Source organism: Heterocephalus glaber, unplaced genomic scaffold, assembly GCF_053883595.1.
Source record: "Heterocephalus glaber isolate CG9 unplaced genomic scaffold, H.glaber_assembly_v1.0 deba00000818, whole genome shotgun sequence".
Classification (NCBI taxonomy): domain Eukaryota; kingdom Metazoa; phylum Chordata; class Mammalia; order Rodentia; family Bathyergidae; genus Heterocephalus; species Heterocephalus glaber.
Window position 1 is genome coordinate 13,968,536 of NW_028258164.1, and position 22,273 is coordinate 13,990,808.

Here is a 22,273-nt window from a genome sequence, read left to right on the forward strand (position 1 = left end):
ATTGTTCTTCTTTGAATGGTTTTAATTTTTTGTATGTGTGTGTGTTTGATAATAAAGTTATTTTTTAAAGCCATATATTAAAAAACCCATATATTGTGTTTCTTTTTCAAACATTCATCCCAGCAACTTTCCAGCCTCAAATTTAGAGGCAAATTTCCCTTTAGAGAATGATCAAGCACTAATATTTTCAAAGGCTGCTGAAGTCCCACCAATTCATGATCCCATATCATACACACTACACACTCAAATTATTTATCTTTCACAGCACACTAACAAACAATTAGGAAAACTAGACTACCATGACCAAAGATGTTATAAAGTACCCACAATTCTGACAGGTAGGTTTTCTTTAGGAAATAATTCTACTGAAAACAACATGTGAATAGAAGTAATTGAAAATACTGAATATAAAAAAAAGAAAATACTGAAGATATAATAAAGGCATGACTGTGACTCTAAATTACTATGACCTTTTAGTATGCTTTGTATTGTAGGATAGAAAACTACCCTGCAGCTGACAGTCAAAGCCTCCCAAAACTCAATATCCCACTATTTTCTGTTTGTAACAAAAAAATAAACAGCAAATGACTTCACCTCTTTAAAGAAAAAAAACATTTATACTTTTAAAATGCAATGAAGTGGATTTCCTTCCTTTTTAAAAATGCTTCTAGAGCTACTAACAAACTTCCAGCAAACCACAACACAATCATCCCTGTGTATCTATGGGGGTGTTAGTGCCAGGAACCCCCACAGATGTCAAAGCCTGCAGATGTTCAAGTCCCTTATGTTTAATGGCATGGTACAGTGGTGGCGAACCCATGGCACGTGTGCCACAGCCAGCTGTTTATTATCATTGAAAGCTCCAAAAGGTTTATCATCACCAACATCACCGACAAGTAGATGCATCTTACACACATCCTCCCATAATCATTACACTGGATCTAGATTAACTGTAATATCTAATTCATGTAAATGATGTAAATAATTGTTATGCTGTATTGTTTAGAGAATAACAATGAGAAAAAAGTGTATACATGTACAGTACAGACACCTTTTTTTCAATTATTTTCCATCCACAGTTGGTTGAATCTGAGGGTGTGGGATCTATAGATAGGTAAGATCAACTGTATGATCTTTTTTTAACTGTATGATCTGAATGAAAACTAATTTTCACCTCCTGTGCCACTTCCTGGTAGTGGCTGTGTCACAGAGGCTCTGAAAGTGCAACTAAGTTCAAGTCTAGCAGTAAGTTAATGACCAATCTTCTGAGTGAAGGAAGAGATGTTATTGTCCTTTCTGAAAGATACCAACCCTATCAAATATCACCCCAGACAACTCAGTTCGTAGCACTCTTCCTTCACAGTATCAGATACTCCGTCAACTAGAAGGCTTCAATATATCTTCACATCTTTCATGTCCATGGTGACTTCACCCTCAGTTCTTTCATTCATTCAACAAACCTTTACTGTCTATGTATTAGATCCTCTTCTAGGTTTTGGAGATATGCAGATGAAAGACATGGTTTGTGGTTTCCAGAAGCTTGTACTTTGGTCAGGAAAGTCAGGTAATGGAACAACTGAAGTACTGCAGAGAAAGGCTCTCCAAGGTTATTCAAATAAGCCAGTCAGAGAAACTTTAAAAAGAGATAGAGTGTGAGCTTCACTGTGATCAGAAAAAAAGATGTGTCAGACAATGGGCTGCACACAGATGTCAAACTATTCTGGGAACATCAAGTGCTCCACAAAATGTTCTCTAGAGCAGCAGTCTCCAACTTTCTCACCTTTTCAGCACTAGGGACCATTTTGTAGAAAACTATTTTTCCACAGACCGGAGTGTGGAGTGGTTTGGGGGATAATTCAACCATATTACATTTATTATGCACTTTATTTCTATTATTATTGCTTTGTGACATCTAATGAAACAGTTACACAACTCAGCACAATACAGATCAATGGGAGTCCTGAGCTTGTTTTCCTATGACTATATAAAGTGGGCTTGGAGAATGTGAATCACCTGTTGCCACAAACTGGCACTTTAAGTAGACTCTTGATGTTTTCTTCTAAGTGCAGCTTTCTCTTTCTTGGTATCTGAGTGTTCTACTGTCTTACCATTGGGTCTTTCCCCCTTTTCAAAGAAGCCCTCCCATGACATTTGCTTTCTACTCATTCTGGCGAGGCTTAGCTGTAGGCTTCCCAAAACTGTGATGGAGGCAGTGTGCAGTGTAGGAAAGAGGCACAGACAGAAGTGGTCAATACATAATGGGCAGGCCACACATGGATGAAAATAAGTGTCAGATTCTAATCTAAAGCTCCCACTAGATACAGTTTAATTGTCACTTGCCACTCACTGGGTTTGATAGAAGTCCTCCAGCAATTGATTTATTATGGTCTCCTTACAGTCAGTCTTTTCTGCTAGTGTGAATCTGTATTTGCAGCTGCTCCCCTGTGCTAGCATCACCATCTCAGCTCCACCTCAGGGATTCGATTCTCATAAGGAGCTGCAACCTAGATCCCTCTCATGTGCCAAGTAGGGTTTCTGTTCCTATGAAAATCTAATACTATTGCTGATCTGAGTGGTCCAGAACATTTTTCTTTTTTTTTGTAAGCTCTCTTGATCATTTGAATGCAAAAGGAGCTAAGTGTGACAATACTATACTTAAATCTGCCCAAAAACCTGTATCTTATCCTTTCTCTGAGCCCAAGGCAATAGTTTAAGTGATGCTTAACAGTAAGGTCATGACAAATAATTAAGCTCTAAAATCAAATCACAAAGCTAACACCAAAAGACAATAGAGGACATTCTGAGAATCATGGAAATGCTGGAATATGTCCCCTCTTTTGGCCTCACCATGAGAAGACTGTCTTCTATTCAGCTGCTGATGTCCACACAGGAACTGGGTTGATTTCCTAAATGGGTTTCAAAGTATTTGCCCTAGTAGATCCAGGCCAAGATCTGGATGTCACCAAGGCCACCATGGAGCCCCACTTGAGATGGAAACTTGTGCCTAAGGAGGGAAAATATCAATGGGGAAATGTGAGGGTCAGATCAGATCGTTTTGGGTCCCCTGTATCAGCTCTACATTGACAGCCAGTGCAGGAAATGACTAACATGCAGACTCAGGAATCATTCAGATCTCTGCTGCCATCTTCACATGGCTGTCTTCCCTGGGTGTCTCTGTGTCTCTCCTCTTCCAAAGACATCAGTCATTGGATTAGGGCCCACCCTGATCCTGTATGACCTCATCTTAACTCAGTTGGGACCCTATTTCCAATAAGGTCACAGTCACAGGTACTAGAGAGTAGGACGTGAACATATCTTTAGGGTCATAATTCAGCCCACAACACACATCTTCACTACATCTCTGAGTTTCAGGGGAATAAATGGACACAGAATTCTGATCATCTCACCAGGACTGAGGACAACCTGTGCCCTTTTTTTGAACCCATGACAAGTGTGTTATACTCCTTAGCCTCTATTCCACTTTCCTTCTGATGTGTCTTTCTGCACAGAGGTGAAAAAACTAAAACTCTACATTTCCAAGATTCCTTCACAGCCAACGCTCTAGATGTACCAGTTATTGTTTCTATCAATTAGAAGCACTAGATTGCCGGGGATTTAGCTCAGTGGTTCCAACTTCTGCCTCACAAGCACAAGGTCCTGAGTTTGATCCCTGGTACCAAAAAACAATGAAGAAGAAGAAGCACTAGATTGAGACTTGGATGACAGGAATGAGGCTAAAATTTTCTCCCTGCCCTTGTTGGTGTTTTTCTTTGCAGGTAAAGTCATAGGATGACAACAGGGTTCCAGTCCCCACCCTCCCCTACCTAGAGAGGAGGCCATCACAGGACTAGGGGAAACAGTCCCACCAACAGCTGTGTTGAGTGGCGAAGTTCACTCTCCTGGACATCTGGCCTCATCAACCAGTGAGTCCCAGATCTGAAAACTGTTTCTGGTTCCAGAAGATGGATGAGATATCTTGGTATTTTACAGTACGGCTGCCCTTAGTTACCCTTGATTTCTGCTGACAGTGTATGTTGAGTAGTTCCTACTTGGTAGCCACTTCAGTTGCTTCTACAAATGTTCTATCAACCATTTCCATACCTCTCTGTGTTCAGGCTCACTTGCCTGATGAGGGGCAAGACAAGAGATCTGTTCTCACCACTTCTATTCAACATTGTACTTGAGGTTCCATCCAGGACAATTAGACAAGGAAGTGAATACTTAACCACTTAACAGTTTACCTCATGTGTCACCTGGGCAATATGTTTGTTTATGTGCTGACTCTCCCAAGCATCACTTGGGCAGGTGTCATTTCAACCAGTCAATTCTTGTATTGAATAAATTTAATAAAATTGTTGTTTTATATTTCCTGTTATATTATCTCATAAATATTAATGGGAAAATATGCAATTTTTGGTCATCTTGTATTTAAATAATTGGACTGGCAAGTGGTTAAATATCTAGAAAGAAATAAAACTATCTCTAATGACATGATCTTGCACATAGAACATCCTAGGTGATCCACTAAAAAGCTATTAGAACAAACAAGTCCATCAAGGTTGCAGGATATAAGATCAGTATACAAAATTCAATTATACTGCCATACTCTAGCAATGAGTAATCCAAACATGAATTTTTTAAAATTCAGTATGTAATAACATTAAAAGAATAAAGCACTTCAGAATAAATTTAACAAACGAAATACAAACTTTATACCCTGCCAATCATTCTACATTCATGAAAGAACTTAAAGGACAGCTAAATCAATGGGAAAACATCCATGTTCATAGGTCAGAAAGCTTAATATTGTTATGATGGTAATATATTGAATATTGATGGACATATTCAATACAACCCCTACTAAGAGCTCAGCTGGATTATTTGTACAAATTTACAAGCTAAAATCCATATAAACCATATATTCAAATGATCCAGAATAGATCACTAAAATGATCTTTTTTTTTTCTTTTTTTGGTACCGGGGATCAAACTCGGGTCCTTAACTAACATGATCTTGACAAAGAACAAAACTGAAGGATTAGCACTTCCCAATTCCAAAATTTACTACAGTATTGAGACATTGTGGTACCAGCATAAGGATAGATCAGTGGAATACAACCAGGAGTCCAAAAATAAACTTTCACATCTATACCTGATTAATTTTGGACAAGGTTACCAAACAATTCAAAGGAGAAAGGACAGCCTTTTCAACAACAGTGCTGGGACAACTGGATAACCACAGAATGACTGGAACCCTATTTCATGTCACATATAAAAACATCTCCAAATGGATCAAGTAAAACTCTTAAAGTAAAATGGAAGCATACATCTTCATGACTGCAGATTGGACAAAGATTTCTGAGATACAACATCAAAAACACAAGCAACAATAGAAAAAATAGACAAATTGAACTTCATCAAAATTTAAAAGGAAGCCATCAAGATAATGAAAAGATAACCCACAGAATGGGGAAAGTACTTTGAAATCATATATCTGATAAGGTTCTTTTATATAGAATATATAAAGAACTCATACAACTCAATAGTAAAAGAGTCAATAACCCAATTTAAAATAAGCAAAGTATCTGAATAAACATTTCTCCGAAGAGGATATATAAGTAGCCCATAGCACATAAAAAGTTGTCCAACATCATTGACCATAAGGGAAATGTAAATCAAAACAACAATGAAGCGTCACCTCACATCCTCCAGGATGGCCACAATCAAAAAGAAATCCCAATAAGCACTGATAAGAATGTGGAGAAATTATAAATTCTATATTGCTGGTGGGAACATAAAATGGTGCAGCCACGTTAGTCTATGGTCTGATGGTTCTTCAAGACAGAAATTCCACTCCTGGATATACACCCAAGAAAACTGAAAACATATCCATGCAAAAACTTGTACATGTTATATTCACAGCAACAATCTTCACAGTAGTCAAAAAGTGGAAGCAAAAATGTTCAACAATTGATGGACAGATAAACAGATAAAATGGAATATTATTCTGCAATAAAAAGAATGGCATATTATACAAGCTTTAGCATGAATGAATCTTGAAAGCATTATGCTAAATGAAAGAAGACATAGAAAAGGCCACATAGTATATGATTCTATTCATAGTGTGTCTGCAGCCCACAAATCCGTAGAGACAGATAGTAGATTAGTGGTTTCTAGGACCTGGGAGCATTGGGAAGAATGAGGAGCAGCTGCAAATTGGGCATGAGGTTTCTTGTGGAGGTGAAGAAACGAATATGCTAAAAGCATAAGAGGATACTTGAAGAAAATAAATTGTCAAGAATGTGAATTTTATCTTAATAAAGCTGTTAATTCTTTTTTTTTTTTTTTTTTGGTATGTGGGATCGAACTCGGGACCTTGCACTTGCGAGGCAGGTAGTGGAACCACTGTTAATTCTTAAAAGAAATAACACTCTCCAATATTTATTGTTAAGTAATAAAGGCAACTCACAGGATCATATATTACATTATTCTATTTGTGAAAGCAACAAACACTATATTTGTATTTGTGTTAAAGTTTTTATGAACATTTATTCACATAATGTCATTGTAATCTTGAAAAAGTTTAATTATCAAAAGGTAGAAATCCTATGACAAAATAAAATTTTAGCAAAGAAATATCAAAAGAGATATGTTGTATCTACAGATAAAAAGAGGCTTAGGAGGCCTATCAACTAATTATAATGTATGAATTTTCTTAGAATCCTTATTTAAGCAAAGATAATCATAATATTCATGAGAATTTGCAAAATTTGAACACTGGATAAATGATACTAAGAAATTATTGTTACATTGCATGGTATAATAATATTGTGGGTTTTTTAATCTCTTATTTTTCATAGACAGATGGTAACATATATCCTGTTACAATGATACGATGCTTGCCATTTAATTCAAAATAATCCAGTGGAAAGGGTTTCAAAGGGTTTACGGAATATAGATGACTTAAGAATGTTCACAAGTATGGGCCGGGGATTTAGCTCAGTGGTGCCACCACCTGCTTCACAAGCACAAGGTCCTGAGTTCGATCCCTGGTACCAAAAAAGAAATGGTCCCAAGTAGATTTAAGAGGGTTGAATACAGCCTTCTGTCTACTTCTGTATTACTGGAAAGAGGTATAATATACTTGATGAAAGAAACTATAGAAGATCCAACATATATGTGCCTAACAACATAGTCTCAGGCCAGGGATTTAGCTCAGTGGTTTCACCACCTGCCTTGCAAGCGGAGGGACCCAAGTTCAATCCCTGGTACCAAAAAAAAAACAAAAAAACCAACAACAACAACATAGTCTCAAGTACAAGAAGGAAAAATAAACCAATGATTTTTTTTAATTTTAGCACATAACTCCCAGAAGTTGGTAGGTCACATAGACAAAAACATAAACAAAGAAACAAAGATACAGATTATCTGAATCATGTATCTCATAGATGCAATTTGCATATAAACCTCCTTGCAAACAAAGAATACATGTGTATTACATAGAATATTCATTTAAAATTGGCCAAAAACTGATTGTAAAGGAAGTCTCAAATTCTAAAGAACTGAAAGCATAGCAGACCCTTTTCTGAGAACCTAGTGTAAGGAAATTCATTTAAAAGGTCTACATAAATTAAAAGGTAACCATAGTCTGTGATGAGATGGCTTAACACTAAAAAGGTATTGATTTTTCCCAATGTTTTCTTCAGTGCTGATCCTAATTAAAATTCCATCTAGAATTTTTGAAAGGTTTAATAAACTCCTAAGTTATATGAGAAAATAAAGTTCACAAATGGTGAAATCAACTTTTATAAAGAAGGAAAAGAAGTAAGCCTGGTCCCATCAAATACAGATTGCATTATAAACCTATAGAAATAAAAAGCCATGGTGTTGGATCTAGAACAATACAATAGACCAATGGAACTGGAAAAAGAGCTTAGAGACCAACTCATGGACATAAGGGGAAGTAGAAAGAAAATGGACCATTTAGTATATTATATGGGAAAATCTCCTGCAATACAAAGCAAAATAAAACAGTAAAACAGTATCTTGCCGGTGTGGTGGCACATGCCTGTTATCCTAGCACTTGGGAGGCTGAGGCAGGGGGATTGGCATGAATTCGAGGCCAGCCTAGGCTACACAGTGAGTTCAAGGCCAGCCTGAACTACATAGCCAGACCCTGTCTCAAAAAATAAATAAATAAAATAAAACAGTATCTTACCTGATACAGTAATACAATAGACTCTTGGTAGAGCAAAGACGTTTTCGTGAAAAGTAAAACAAATGTAGGAAAACATTTCTGTGACCTATCAGTGAAAGAGTTCTTAATCAAGTCCTAAAGCAAGAAGAAGTAAAAAATATTAAGATGAGACAGACAGACAGACCGGCAGACAAACAGATAGATACAAAGATAGATACATAGTTACATAGATATACAGATACATAGATGCATAGATAGATACTAATTCTCCAAGATGAATGAAATTATTATGTATCACAAACATATACTAATAAAAAATAAGTCCTAAAAACACAAATCCCAAGGTAAAAATTTATAGATTTAATTTCATCAAGATTAGAGTCTTCTATCCAGGCAAGTGATACATGCCTGTAATCCCAGCAACTTGGCAGGCTGAGGCAGAAAGATCACAAGTTCAAGCCCAGCCTGGGCAACTTAGTGACTTAGCATGACTCTGTCTCAAAATTTAAAAATAAAAAGGGCTGAGGATATAGCTTTGTGCAAAGGCTCTGGGTTTAATGCCAGTACCACAAAATTAACAATAAAAAAATTACAGTCTTTTATTCAACAGAGTAAATCATAGACAAGGTTGAGAGATTGGGAGAAGATATTTTCCACAGCTCAAGTGAACAAAGGATTAGCAACTAGAATATGTAAGTAACATCTGAAAATCTATAACCCCAGAAACCCATTATAAAAATGACAAAGTATATAAGCAATTAATTTATAGAGAAACTCATACTGATAACCTATCAAGACATGCTCAGAATTAGAAAATTAGATAACATCAAATATAAGTAGGGTATTGAGAGGCACAAATGTGAGTCTGGCATGGGCTTCATGGTGTTGGAAATGTAGACTGATAAAATCCTTCTGATTTAATGCAGTGCCAATTGAAATTCCAATAATATATTTCACAGAACTAGAGAAAACAATCCAAAAATTCATTTGGAACCATAGGAGACCTAGAATAGCTAAAGCAATTCTAGGCAACAGAGACATGGCAGGGGGTATCACAATCCCCAACTTGAAACTATACTACAAAGCTACTGTGATAAAAACAGCATGGTATTGGCAAAGACACAGACCTGAGAATCAGTGGACTACATTAGAAGATGCAGAAACAACTACAGATGTGCTCAGCCACCTCATCTTTGACAAAGGAACCAACCATCATCACTGAAGGAAAGATAGCCTATTTAGTAAATGGTGTTGGAAAAACTGAATTTCAACCTGCCAAAGATTAAAACGTGACCCATGCCTATCACCATGCACTAAACTAATATCAAAGTGGATTAAAGATCTAAATATTAAAACAGAAACACTAAACTTGATGGAAGATAAGTTAGGTAAAACTCTCCAAAACATTGACATAGGAAAAGATTTTATGAACAAATCCTCAGTAGCACGGGAACTAGCACAAAGAATCAACAACTGGGATCTCATCTTATTAAAAAGCTTCTGCACTGCAAGAGAAACCACCAACAGAGCTAAGAGAAAATGTACAATGTGGGAAAACATTTTTAGCAGCTGTACCTCAGATAAAGGTCTACTATCGAGAATATATAAAGAATTGAAAAAAATCAGACCTCCCAAATTCAAAGACCCAATTCAAAAATGGGCATCCGAAATGAACAGACATTTCTCAGACAAAGAAGTAAAAGCAGCAAATAAGTATGTGAAAAAATGTTCAACATCACTGGTCATTCAAGAGATGCAGATGAAAACAACACTGAGATTCCACCACACCCCAGACGAATGGCTGCTATCAAGAAATCAACCAATAACAAATGCTAACAAATGCTCCATTGTTGATGAGAGTGCAGACTGGTGCAACCACTGTGGAAATCAGTATGGAGATACCTCAAAGAACTAGGGCTAGAGGTCCCATTTGACCCAGCTATTCCCCTGCTGGGTATCTTCCCCAAAGAATTAAAAGAATCATACCACAGCGATATATGTGCACCCATGTTTATAGCGGCCCAGTTTGTAATAACTAAAGCTTGGAAATAGCCCAAGTGCCCATCAACTGGAGACTGGATAAAGAAGATGTGGGGTTTTGTTATAAAATGGAGTACTACTCAGCCATAAAGAACGAGAAACTAGAGACATTTATAGCTAAATGGATGCATATTGAGGGCATACTCTTAAGTGAAATAAATAGGACACACATGTGTAAATACTGAATAGTTTCTCTAGTGTGAGAAACTGAAAGCGTAAATAAGGATTAAAATGATTAAAAAGAATAATTGATAATTTGAAATAGGAAAAGGTCCAAAGGTGTAGTGGTGGTGGGAGGGGAAGGGGAAAGGGAAGAAGGGAAAGGAAAAATTATGAGAAAAGAAAAAAAATGGAAATGAAATCTATGTAAATAGGGAAGGGTGGAGGGGGTGAAGGGCACACAGGTAATGGGGGAAAAAATAAGAACCAAGATACATCATGTACATGTACAAGGACCCAATGATAAAGGTAAACATATTGTATACCTAAAGTGTACCAATAAAAGAATTTTTAAAAAATTTTAGCACCTGTACCTCAGACAAAGGACTACTATCTAGAACTTAAAAATATCAGATCCTCCAAATTTAAAAACCCAATTCAAAACTGGGCATTTGAAATGAACAGACATTTCTCACACAAAGAAGTAAAAGCAGCAAATAAATACATGAAAAAATGTTCAACATCACTGGTCATTTGAGAGATGCAGATGAAAACAACACTGAGATTCCACCTCATTTCAGAAAGAATGGCTGCTATCCTGAAATCAACCAATAACAAATGCTGGCGGGGCTGTGGAGAGAAAGGAACCCTTCTCCATTTTTGGTGGGAATGTAGATTGATGCAACCACTGTGGAAATCATTATGGAGATACCTCAAAGAACTAGGACTAGAGGTCCCATTTGACTCACCTATGCCCCTGCTGGGTATCTTCCCCAAAGAACTAAAAGAATCATACCACAGTGATACATGTGCACCCATGTTTATAGCGGCACAGTTCATAATAGCGGAAGCTTGGAAACAGCCCAAGTGCCCATCAACTGGAAACTGGATAAAGAAGATGTGTTTTTTTTATAAAATGGAGTACTACTCAGCCATAAAGAATGAGAAACTAGAGACATTCATAGCTAAATGGATGCATATTGAGGGGATACTCTCAAGTGAAATAAATAGGACACATGTGTAAATACCAAATAGTTTCTGTGATGTGAGAAACTGAAAGTGTAAATAATGATTAAAATGAATAATTGATAATGTGAAATAGGAAGAAAATGTCCAAAAGGATAAGAGAAGTGGGAGGGGTAGGGGAAAGGAAAGAAGGGAAAGGAAAACTTATGAGAAAAGGAAAAAATGGAAACAAAGTTGTTGTAAATAGGGAAGGGTGGACAGGAAATGGGGAAAAAATAAGAACCAAGATATATCAGGTAAAGGTACAAGTACCCAAAGATAAATGTAAATGTATTGTATACCTAAAATGTACCAGTAAAAGAATCTAAGGGGGAAAAATCCTCCTGAAACATAATCAAAATGCACCTGGTGAAATTGAATGTCCATAAACTCTATAACTCAGATAATCCACTCCAGAGTACAGATAATTGAAAGCAATTCTCACCCAGGACCATGAGGGGATGAGAACAAAGATGTCTTCACAGCATCTTTCATAGGAGTGGGAGATGGAGGAAAATTTGGTGCCCATCACTTTGGCAGTGGAGGAGTCAATTGTACCTAATGTATACCAGGAACACCAACAAACATGTCCTACTCATTGGGTTCTCCAGAATTCAGACGCTGAAATGCTCGGATGCAGTTAAGTTTATTGGGGAGCTAACACCTGGGAAAAAAACAGGAGTGGGCTTGAGGAGCCAAAAGACCTTGACCAGACCTCTGAAAGTCTCTGCCAGCCCCCAGGGATGCTCTGGAGCTAAGATGGCCTGATGAAGGCCACGAAGGGTGGTGAAGTGGCCTGGCCTCTCTGCCCAGTCAGTGCTGGATCACCAAGAGAAGAGTGTGACCCTGGCCGGAAGCTGAGACAGCCCTCAAAAAAGCTAGCAGTGGGAAGCATCAGTGCACACGCACACACATGGGTGCACACACTAGCCATTAGGGAAATGCAAATTAAAGCCACAAAGATATGTCACTACCTACCAACTAGTAAAGCTAAATTTAAAAATGGTGATAACTCCAAACACTAATGAGGACACCAAGAAATTGGATCTCTCCTACATTACTGATGTATCTGGAAAATTATTTGGGAGTTTCTTATAAAACTAAGCATTCGCCTATCAGATAGACATTCACTTATCAGATAACTCTACAATCACAGGGGTTTTTTGATTTCTTTTTTGGTTTTTTTACTGCAAAAGGCTTTATTTTCTTTTGGTCCAAGACTTGGGAGGGGGCTCCAGAGAGGTGAAGAAGCTGCCTAGTGGCTGGAGGGAGAGGGTTAGGCCAAAGCCCTGATGCCAGGTGAGCAGGAGCCCCTCAAAGGCCTCCTAGCCATGTCTGAGGGTGAGCCTTTCCAAGAGGTACTCGCCCAGCCCAGCCTGGGGCCGCCAGCCTGCAGACATTAGTGAGGTGGTCGCCTATCTTCTTGATGAGCTTCACCTCCTCGTCCAGGAAGTGGTTCTCCAGGACATCACAGAGATGGGGGTCTGTCTTGGCAGAGCCAAGGCATGAAGATCCAAAAGAGCATGGTTCAGGTTCTTCTCCAGGGCCAGGGCAGCTTCCATGGCATCCAGGGTTTTACCCCACTCATCTTCAGAAGGTTTCTGAACGTCTTGGAGGAGCACTCGGCCTCTGCGCTGGTTTTGCATTTTCAGGAGATGCTCGACACCCTTGCCTTTCTCCTTGGCCAGCTCGTGGAAGAAATGGCCCACGCCTGCCAGAGCCACATCGTCACGGTCGAAGTAGCAGCCCAGAGAGAGGTAGGTGTAGGAGGTCCGCAGGTGCAGATTCACCAGGCGGTTGACGCCAGCCTCCACCTCGGTGGAATAATTCTGACGAATCTGAGAAGTCATGGCTAGTCAGCAACAAGGAGCTACCCACAGCAGAACAGCGTTGGCCAGTCCTGGAAGCAGGAGATGGGCGAGATGATGGTCCCGAAATCTGTAACTGGAAGGTGGATGGAGGATGAAAAAGAGGGAGTCCCCGGGTCTGTTCCGTCTAAACACTGTTGAAGCAAGAGACAGAGCCGCGGGACCTCCAGACACGCCGCTCTACAATCACAGTTTTGGGCACTTTTCCCAGAAAAATGAAGTCTTATGTTCATGCAAAAAGCTGTGCAATAATGTTCCTGCAAGCTTTATTCATAATAGCAGATTAGAAAACAACCTGGGTGTCCCAGTGGCTAAATGGTTGAACAAACCCTGGTACAATAGACTACTACTTGGCATAGCAGGAATAAACACTGATGCAGGTGACAACCTGGACACAAGTCACGAAGCTTAGCGTAAATGTTACATCTGGTATAACATCACACATACACAGCATCCCCAAAATGAGAAAACTGCAGAGATGGGGAGGAGGTTAGTAGTTATCAGAGGACAGGACCAGAGAGTAGATGTACATAAAAGAGGTAGCAGGAGAAGTTCTTTGGTGCTGATAGAGCAATTCTGTATCTTGTTGGGGCAGTGGTTAAAAAACCTACAGCTGAGGTAGAACTGAGTAATTTCCGAAGTCTATACCAATGTCAATTTTCTGGTTTTTGACATTGGATTCCAGCATTATAGGATGAGTCTTGGTCCATTCAAGCTGCTGCAACAAAATACCAGAGACTTATGGCCACTAAAGAGCAGAACTGTAATGCTCCGGGTCCTGAACTGGAGTCCAAGATCCAGGCAGCAGCAGACTCAGTGTGTGGGGGAAGCCTACTTCTTGGTTCACAGATCTGCCATCTTCTGGCTGTGTCCTCTTTTGTCAGAAGGACCAGGGACTTCTCCAAGGCTCTTTTCTAAGGAAACTAACCCCACCATGAAGAAGCCCTCATCACCCAATCCCTTCCCAAAGGCCCCATCTCCTCCTGCCACCACTTTGGGGGTGACTATCTCAGTGATAGCATTTTAAGGGACACTCGCTTTTAGCCCATGACAAGATGTCACCATTGGAGAAACTGGAGCAAGAGGCACACAGGATTCTGTACTCTTTTTGCCACCTTTTGTAAATTTATAACTATTTCAAAGCTTTTTTAAAAACACATATACAAACTCTCAAGCAAAGAATAGTAAAACTCTTCTTCTATGCTGCTTTTTCAGGTATGTGATGTCTTTCTCCATAAACTGCTTCAACCATGTAAATGGAAAAAGAAACAAAGGCGCTGCTTTTAAATCTAAAGTTTTACATTAATATGTATGTCCATACCAGATAAGTATGATCATAGTTGTTCATATTTTATAAGAATACATATACATTCAAGATTATGTGTCAAATTTAGATCAGATTGTCCCCACCCTTGCCGTGTTCCTCATCCCATTTCCTTCCTGCACCAATTGGGCTTTCCGGGCGCTAAGAAACCTTCCCTTCTCTGGAAGCAAACCACGCTCCTTCCCGAGCCATCGCCGGCTGGACGCTAGGTGGCGCCTCTGGGCCCCGCACCTGCGGTCCTGCACAATGTCCAAATTCAGAATCTAGAAAGATGCACAGGTGGAGGGCAGGGAAGATGGGGTGCAGGACAGAATGGCTGTGAATGGTGGGGTGCTATCTTCCCGCCGCCTGGTCCCCTCAGGTTGCTCAGCCAGCCTCCCAACCTCCAAACTTCTGGCAAGAAGGAGGCACCAGTCTCCCGAGTTCATGTACATTCCCAGGTCCTGGGCTCCAGGCAAGCTCCAGGTAAGCTCCAGGCACCAGGGAAGACCTGTGAATTCCACCAGCAGTAGGCACACAGCCAGGGTGTAGGCTCCTGCCCCAGGCAGGCCCTACCACCTCTCAGAGTCATTCCCTGGGGACCCCAGGAAGGAGGCTGATTACATCCCTGGCTTCAGTACACTCCCTTTACACTCAAGCAGGCTGGAGAAAAGCAGAGCTCCCAGCACAGCGTGACCACTTCCTAGCCCATGTGACGCAGCACCCTGATGTGCTGTTTAGAAAGTGGGGTGCTCCCATAGCCCCCTTTTCTCCCCTAACGTCAAGGAGGCATCCTCTGCCTGAAATGGAATGAGCCAGCCAAACACAGAACACACAGATGTGTGTGCAGCAGGCTCCTGGTCTCATCACCTCTCCACCCCAAGGGAGACCACTGGAGGGATGCATCTCTGAAGAGAGTGAGGCAGCTGGGCTGTGCAGGGCTGAGAGTGGGCTGCCCTGGCTCCCTTGGGAGGGTGTAATTGGATATTTGCATAATTTGACAGACAGACAGGTAAGCGAAACCAGTTAGGCTGAGGACCCAGTGGGACACAGCTGGCCAGGCTGGCGAGGGAGCTGTACGGGGACCCTCCTGGGTGGGGAGCAGGTCAGAAGAGAGCAGGGTCACACATGCTCAGGCCTCTGGGAACCTGTGGTGCTCACACATGTCCAGGCAGCACATGAAATTTTTGCTCTGCCATACATACAGTGCTGCATTTAAGGAAAGCTTTGGGCTTTAGAAAAAATTCCCTGGACTCTGAAAATGTTTCCATTCAATAATCTAGTGTCTTTTTCTCATTCTTTCTAATGAGCTACCCTGACAGTGAGAATTCAGGGATGGGTTTGGGCTTGTGGTCAAGTCTAAATCTGTGGGGTTACTGCGGCCTGTCAGGCCACTCATGCCCCATTAAACCCATCCTCCCTTCCTCTTTCCTTCTTTCTTTTTTACTTTCTTTTTCTCTCCTTTCTTTCTCTCTTTTCTTCCTTCCTTCAAAGAGAAGAGGACCCAGACAGACACAGATACAAAAAAAAATCACATGGAGATGGTGACAGACTTTGGAGCTGGAAGACACAAGGATCATCCCCTAGAAGCTTTGGCTGAAGCATGGCCCCACCAATGCCTGGATTTGGGGGGCCTGGCCTCCTGCACTGTGAGAGACTTTTTTTCTGTGACTTTAAGGGACCCAGTCTATGGGCCTTATGACGATGGCCCGGGGAACCTAACTCAACAGCCCCTCCCAGGAGGGCAGCAGGGACACAAAGCTGTGCAGTTGGGGCTACAGAGTGAATGCAGGGGGCAGGTATCAAGGTCACCAGGGCACAGTGTGGTTCCAGGTTCCATGATGCTCTGGGAGGACGCACACCTGTGTCCAACAACCGTGCTGGTCTTTGAACATCTGCCGCCCAAAGCCTATGAGCAGTGTAAGAAGGACCACCTCAGCAGCACTAGTTTTCCTCCAAACCCCTCCCTGACCCTGGCCCCTGGGGACACTGGCAGGTGCAGGAAAGAAGTAAAGGAGGGACAGTTGGCCCTGTCCCTCCCCAGGGCAGGGCCGTGGGCCTGGGGTCAGGCTGAACTAGGAGGAGAGGGAAAATTTGGAACTGGACCTCAGGGGATCATTTTTAATGAACCTGAGGGGCATGGTCAGATAGCTGGGTGCATCCAGGTCGGGAAAAAAGGTCCAAGATGTGCCCCCTCAGAAAGCAGGGGACAGAAGGAAAAAGAGGTGTCCCCAGACCCAGGGGCTGAGTCACCCATGGAAGCCGGGATCTCTGTGGGCTGATCCGTCCCACTGGTGCAGAAGGAGGAAGTATCGGCCTCCATCCTGCCTGGCTCTCACCAGCACCTTCTGGGGGTGGGGACTGGGAATGCTGGTGACACAGCCCACAGGTGTCTGTTCCCAAGAGACAGAGGAGGGGAGGGCGAGGATGGGGTCTCAGGACACACAGACCCGAGACGAGCACAAGAGGTCAAAAGACCATGTAAGGGCAGGGAAACCCTCCATTCCTACTCAGCCCCCTCTGGCTCCAACTCGCCAGGAAAGAGTTCTGTGACCACGCTTCTCTCCGACACAGGACCAGGGGTGCAGAGATGGGGGTCTGGACCCATCTGGACCGGGCCACACCTCCTGGGCTGGGCAGATCCCACAGGCCTCCTATGCACCTCCTATGCATCAAGACAGCAACAAGAACACTCCCGGGGTTTCTTGGGGCACCCTGTGAGTGGGGCTGTGGACTGGAAGAACCAGGAGGGAGAGCCTTGTCCAACACAAGCCTCCCACCCGATCCTCACCAGGGAGAGAGACATTTTCACCCAGGACAGATGTGCCAGCTCCCACCCCCATACCAGGCTTGGGAGCAGAGGCCACAGGAGGCACAGGGCAGGCCTCTGAGAGGGAGGAGAGGCACGCCCACCCCAGCTTTCCCAGCCAGCCCAGTGAGAAGAGAAGACAAACCAGGATTCGCCAACTGCCCACTGTCTCCCTCCAGCCCCAACTCATTTCCTCCCCATGTAAAACACAGACAATTTTGTTTGTTTGCAGCTCTTGCTGCCAGGTGGAGATGCAAATGCCAAAGGCTGCAGGGAGCTCTAGGTTTTGCATGAGGAAGAAGCCAGCCACGCTGGGGACTCAGGAGGGATGAGGAGGACACTGCTGCCACCGTGGCCCTGGTAACCACTCCTTATCTGTGACCATCCTTCCCGAGGCCAGGCCTCAACATGTCACTCGTTGAATGCCCCCGCTTCCCCAGGGACTGTGAGTCTCCTCCCACACCTCTGCGGAATCAGCAGGGTGGGCACAACACAGCCCCCTGAGAGTCCTGCGTCTGTTCTGGGGATGAGATGAGAAGCTTCTCCCCCAGACCCCTTCTTCCTCTACCTCATTACTTAGGGCCATACTTACTGCCAAGGCTGGGCTGACAGTATCAGGGCCGAGAGGGTCTCCAACCAGGCTGGAAACCACAGCCAGGCACCCAGGGTGGGTGAGCTGGGTGCACACCAGGGTCCCATCCCACGGGCTCCCAGGAACCTAGGAATCTCTAAAGCTTCAAGACTGATAGCTGCAGCTCCGACTCAACTCTCCAACCCTGGCCATTTTGAGTTGGTACCGGGTCAGCAGAAGGAAGTATTAATGAGCTCAGCGACAGAGAGTCACTCCGCCCATGGTGCAAACCACCACAAATTGATTTTTGCCTCTGCTGCCACTTTGGGCTCCCTTGGTGTTAATTTCCTGTCCAGTGAGGCAGCAAGGCAGTGAGTCACCTCCTGCCCCATGGCCAGCCCAAATATTGCTTTGAGCCAGGCGGAAGCTTGCTATCTGCCGTGTAACCACTAGGTGGTGACAGCACCCCAGCAGGCGGCTCCACGAGGCAAGGGCTGCGACGCTGCGGACCACGCAGAGGTCAACACACAGATTGGAAATGGCCTCGGCCTGATGCTATATAGCTTGAGCAAATATCACAGAACCATAGTGGTTTCATTTGAACCCAGTTCCATTGAATGTCACAGAGCTGCTAACAGTGGCTTCCATGAGCGTTCTATTTGTTTCTATATAAAACACTGCCCTGGTATACAGGCTCCAGGAAGGTGTCCAAAATGCAGCCTCTTTCCTCTTCATAGCCCCCATCTAGGAAGTCCCCTCAGCCTCCTAGTCCAATGTGACTGCCAGTGCTCCAGCCATTTCACCTAAGGAAGTAGAATGGAGCTGAAAACAGGGAAGGGCATAGCCCCACATTTTGAGGAACTTCCAGAATTCACCTCTATCTACAACTTATTGGCCAACTCTTAGCTGTATAGGGAAGCTGGGGACTTTAGTCTTTTACCTGAGCATTGCTAACCCCAAGTAATTTTAAGGTTCATTTTGGAAGGAGAATGGAAGAATGAACATCTGGAAGCAGCTAGCAATGTCAGTCCCATATTTGTATATGCCACTGGGCATTTCTCTCTGCCAACACATATTTCCTAACCAGTGGAAACCACTGCAGCCCCCTCCCTGCCTGCCCTGCAGTTGATAGGGCCCCCAGATACATGTCCCATACCCACTCTTTTCCTGAGTGTCCTACAAGAATCTTGCTCATCGTGCTAAGCCAGCCCTTCCTCTCTCTCCCCCAGGCCAGCTCTCCTGTGCCCCTAGCTCCAGGATGCCAGCAACAAAGCCCTCTCAGCCAAGCCAAGATCCCCTTCCTGCCACACAACCACTGTGTCTCTGTACAGGGGCTCAACACACCTTCTTCTACCTAGGGGGTGCCATGGTTCATATTAAATATGTCCCCCATAGTCGCGAGTGTTCACAGGTGGGGCTCGGGGGTTGTGATTGGATCGTGGAGCAGTGGATTAATCTATTGACAAGCTCACAGCTGAGTGTGCTGTTAGGATGTAGGGCTGTTTGGAGGAGGTCACTTCTGAAAAATAAAGGTTAGTAATCCTCTGTACTAGTCACCTTTCTACTGCTGGGACAAAATACCTGATAATTTAAAGGAGAGGATTATTTGGATCATGGTTGTCAGGAGCCATTCTACATAATTTTGGGGAAAAAATCATTTCACAATTAAATTATGATTAGGACTGTCTGAGGCCTCAGTTGTCCTGTGATGCTGTGATGCTCAAGGACAAGATTACATCAGCTGAAGACATCCTGGTTCTTTAAGAACTGAGTAGAAGGGTTTCACCTGAGGAGGGACAAATTCCTCATCAGTTTAACTCATCCCCCTACTGTTGTAAGAACGTCTTGCTCATCTCACTGGCCTAATCAGCTTAAAATCCTCATCAGCATAAGATCCTCATGGTCACAGGATTACCACCACCCTCTGAGTCGTCTGATACCTCCTCCAATTATAAGATCCTTATCAATTTAGGATTAACACTGCCCGCTGTATCGTCTGATACTCCCTATGATCCCAATAAATAGTGGCAAGCTCAGGGTGCCTTTGTCTTTGCTGCCCAGAGCAGCACTGATCAGATCCAAACCTAGCTTTTTCTCTGTCTTGTTTCCTGTCTTTAATTTGCTTTGTGTTGTAGTGGCTCACAGGAGACCAGAATTCATTTCAGGGGTTCTTCCAACATCCCCTTTCCCATTCCCTACACATGATTTCTGGGGATTCAGTCCATGATCAGCTGGCTCCAAGGCAGGAACATCATGACAGAAGGGAATGGTGGAGCACAGCAGCTCAAACCATCACAGCCAGAAAGCAAAGAAGGGAAGAGAGCTAGAGAGAAAGGAAGCAGCCGGGAACAAGGACACATCCTTCTAGGTCTTGTCCCCCATGACCATTTCTCCATGACAATAGCCACCAAGCATTCATGGTGTGGGCTCTAGACTGTGCTCCTGAGGTGAACAGGGAGGCCCAACTCACAGAGCCCAGGATTTGGGAAGAAAGAACCAAAAACCATGGCACTGTGAGGCAGAGACTCCCCCTCTCAGAGTCTGGCCTAGGGGTCAGGGCTTCCCTGATGCCTCTGAGCAGCTGGGCAAGGAGGCTGGGCAGGAGCAGGGGACAACAACACAGGCAACAGCCCCAGCAAGATGCAGAGCTGAGAAATAGAGTGACAGAGAATGGCTGGGGAGACCAGAGTGGTCTGGACCTGGCACTTTCTACAGGCTGGCACTGTGATGATGGGGATGACAACAGAAGCCACGTTTAGGAGGAATGTAAATTTCAGAGACAGGGAGACCATTCAGATGCTAAGAAGACAACTTGTTCCTCAAGTCTAACTCAGAGCTGAGGTGAGGCAGAATAGAAGAAATAAAGATGGGTAGAAAGGACAAAGAAAAATCAGAATATTTAAAGTCTACTTTTAAGAAGAACTGTAGCTTCAGGACACAAAAGGAACTCAAGCCATTTTCCCTTCAAGGAAACTCACTCAAAAAAAAAAAAAAATTCTGAAGGGTCCTAAAGACACAGTAAGCCTATATATTGGGCTCTAGGCTGTGCTTTTCCCCTGTAAATTACACTTCCTCCCACAGACTCAAGGAAGTAGCAATGGTGGGCAGTGGATCTCAGCTTCAGACACAAGGAAATGTGAGACCCCTGCTTTGCAACAGAGCTCCACTGGGCGCCCTGACAGACAGTAGGAACACACGTCCTAGAGCGGCCATCTTGAAGACACCCAAAAGGTCCATAAATATACCCAGCTCCAGATCATAAGACCTCTCCTCTCTCTCTCTCTCTCTCTCTCTCTCTCTCTCTCTCTCTCTCTCTCTCTCTCTGTCTCTGTCTCTCTCTCTCTCTCTCTCTCTCTCTCTCTCTCTCTGGCCCATGCGCCATTTCTTAAAAGACACACTTTTTAAATTTCTGTCTAATAAATCTCTTTGTGCCTCTTACTGACTCAACCTAAAAATCTTTCTTCTGAGATAGGAGTCAGTGAACCTACAACTTTATTGTATGGGTAGCGTGGGTTTAGGAACCTCCTGGAGCCCTCTCTGGTGACGGGCAGGAGGGTTAGGAAGGAAAGGTACATCTAAGAGTGTCCAGGGCGAGAGACCAGGCCTCAGAGGGCCAAGATTGGGGGAAGGAAGGAGCAGCTTCAAGCTGGGAGCACTGGGGACCCTGATAGAGAGCAGCACTGGGATGGGGAAGGGCAGGAAGGAGTCGGGACACGGTGGAGGGCTGCACCTGTGACCGGCCAGGAGGCCGGTCTTGCACTTACCAAGGCAGGGCTCTAACCTGTGATCTTCTTGCCTCAGCCTACCAGAGTGCTGGGACTACAGGCCTGTGCAGCCATGCTCAGCTCATGCACTTCACACTTAAACCTCACACTGAGCAGAAAGGCAGTGCCCAGGGCCTGTGCCAGGCTGGGACCCTGAGGGCCGTACCCTCTCCTGCCTTCCCGTGATCTGTGCCCCCTTCCTGTCATCCGCCTGCTCCGCCTCAGTGTCTGTGTTTCTATCTCTGTCTCTCTCCATTTCTGCCTCTCTGTCTCTGTGCTTCATCGCCCCCCCACTCCCGCACTGGGCTGAGAACTCTTCTGCTCCCTCCAGCTCATGCCACCCCTCCCCGCTTCCTCAGCCCTGTTTTCCTCTGGCTCCTGTGACCTCTGCACACTTGTCACATTTTTGTGCCACCCTGGCACTTAAGGTCCCCATGGCTACCCACACTCAGAACTAAACAAATGCTGCTCCTGGGGGCCTGGCTGGCTGCAGACATGCGGGCCGGTCAGTGGCACTCTGTTTCTACCAAAGCAGCTGGGACTTGGCATCTGGGTTCC

At 43.6% G+C, this 22,273-nt stretch overlaps 1 pseudogene; it reads right to left on the bottom strand.

The window, feature by feature from the left end:
• Positions 1-12,725: 12,725 nt before the first annotated feature.
• Positions 12,726-13,437, bottom strand: LOC101723066 (ferritin light chain-like; annotated as a pseudogene).
• Between the last annotated feature and the right edge of the window lie 8,836 nt (positions 13,438-22,273).